The sequence below is a fragment of the Chiloscyllium plagiosum genome, chromosome 5 (genome assembly GCF_004010195.1).
Source record: "Chiloscyllium plagiosum isolate BGI_BamShark_2017 chromosome 5, ASM401019v2, whole genome shotgun sequence".
Taxonomy (NCBI): Eukaryota; Metazoa; Chordata; class Chondrichthyes; order Orectolobiformes; family Hemiscylliidae; genus Chiloscyllium; species Chiloscyllium plagiosum.
Genome location: NC_057714.1, coordinates 56,332,216 through 56,334,381, shown reverse-complemented (window position 1 = coordinate 56,334,381; position 2,166 = coordinate 56,332,216).

The window sequence follows — 2,166 nt, the reverse complement described above, 5'->3', positions numbered from 1 at the left end:
TACTCATTAGATTTTGTACCGATTCTTATTGTCCTTTTTATTCCATGAGCTTGACCATTGTTCACAAGTCTGCTGTGTAGCACTTTTCCAAAAGCATTTTCAAAGTCTATGTGCATTACATCAGCAGCACTGCCCTCATCAACCCTTTTCGTTCCCTCATCAAAGACTCCAAATTCCATAAACCTGATGTGTCTTTTGAAAATTTGTACTAGATTTCCATAATTAACCCATAATTGCTCAAGTGACTATTAATTTTGTCCTGCATTATAATTTTTAAAAGATTCTCCACCATCAAGGTTACACTGCCCAGCTGGTATTTGCTGCCCTTACATCCTTTTTTAAAGAAGGGTGTAATATTTGCATTTGTCTGGTTGTTAGTGGCCATCACTGAGTCTACAGATGATTGTAAAATTAGTGCCACTGAACACAAGTGTCTGTGCAATGTGCCTCTCAGCTCCCTTGGTTTCCTTGGATTCATTTTATCTGGACCTGGTTTCTTGCCCAATTTAAGCACAGAGAGCCGATTCAATCTCTCCTTTTCAATTATGAGTGAATCAAGAGTTTGAATTACTTCCTCTTTCACATGACCTGAACACCATCTTCTTCCTTACATAAAAGAAAGCAACAAACTGTGGAGCTTCTTCCTTAATAAAGGTGTGCAACGTTTTCACACTCCATACTGTAATAACAAGAGGTTGTAAAACCAGCTAAGCATTAATAATATAAAAGTGGTAACACTTAGGTTTATGTAAATTCGAAACTATCAACATTGATAGAACAGATCTTTCATCACATACAAGCAAAGGTAACCAATTCATTTTTAATTGTTCAAGGCTGGCCACTTAAATAACTTGATAGTCTGGGTTAGTAGTCCAGAACTCAAGACTAATATTCTGGGAACATGTGTTTAAATCCAGTCATGGAAGATGGTGAAACTCAAATCTGAAACAGATCTGGAGTAAATAATTAGTTTAATGTTGACCATGAAGCCACTGCTGGTCGTAACTAAAAAATGTTTCACTAATGTCCTTTAGGAAAGAAATCTGCCATTCCTACCTGATCTAGCCTTACTCAAGAATACAGAGCAATCTGGTTTTCTCGATGGGTAAATAGAAATGGACAGTAAATATGGCTGAGACAGTAATACTCACATTCCATGAACAGATGATAAATGAAAATCATTTATGATTTCTCTATAGATTTGTAAATTTCATGCTAAGTCTTTGCTTGAACTAAAATGTGGTCTGATTTAATTTAGCATTGAGTTCAAATAACCTTCTGGATTCCATCTGCCATTTTGGATATCATCCCATGTCACCAATCCTCTGAAAATCAAAACTACTTTTCCGGACATAATCCAACCAAGTGAGTGAGCTAATTCCCCCCAGGTATTTTCATTTCTACTCATGTAAAAACTGCCCACGATTGAATTCTGATGAATTAGGTTTTAGTTAAGAATGTTGGATGCTGCCTGAACTGCTGTGCTCTTCCAGCACCACTAATCCAGAATTTTAGTTAAGAATAGCATACCTTTTAAACAAATAAAAATTCATGAATTTTCCTCCCTTATCAGGAGACAAAATAAAAGATGGGAGGAAAGTAAGTCAAACTGTTGGAAACTATCAAAAAAAAATTGATGGACTGTTAAGTGAGAGTTGAAAATATAGCTTGTTAAAGAACAGTTTGGACAAAGGAACTGGGAGTCATGTGTAACTAAGCTGGTCATCTTTTTGAAAGGCATTAGAGATATGTTCAACAAGGAGATAAAAACAGTTATAACCTTGAATTATCAGCAGGTTTTTGACAAGTTCTACAGCGATGATTAATGGTTTCTGAATGGATTTATATTGTAAGTGTTAAAATCTGATGTTAGGCAGATAATTGACTTCGAAGCTGGGAAGAATAGTACTCATAAATAACAACATTTAGAGAAGTTAGAAAGATTGAGTGGAATTTCATGTATTCCCCCAATATGTGTTTGGAGATGGAGTGCATTTAATCAAATGGAGAAATAGTTAGAACATAGAACATAGAACATAGAACAATACAGCACAGAACAGGCCCTTCGGCCCACGATGTTGTGCCGAACATTTGTCCTAGCTTAAGCACCCATCCATGTATCTATCCAATTGCCGCTTAAAGGCCACCAAAGATTCTGACTCTACC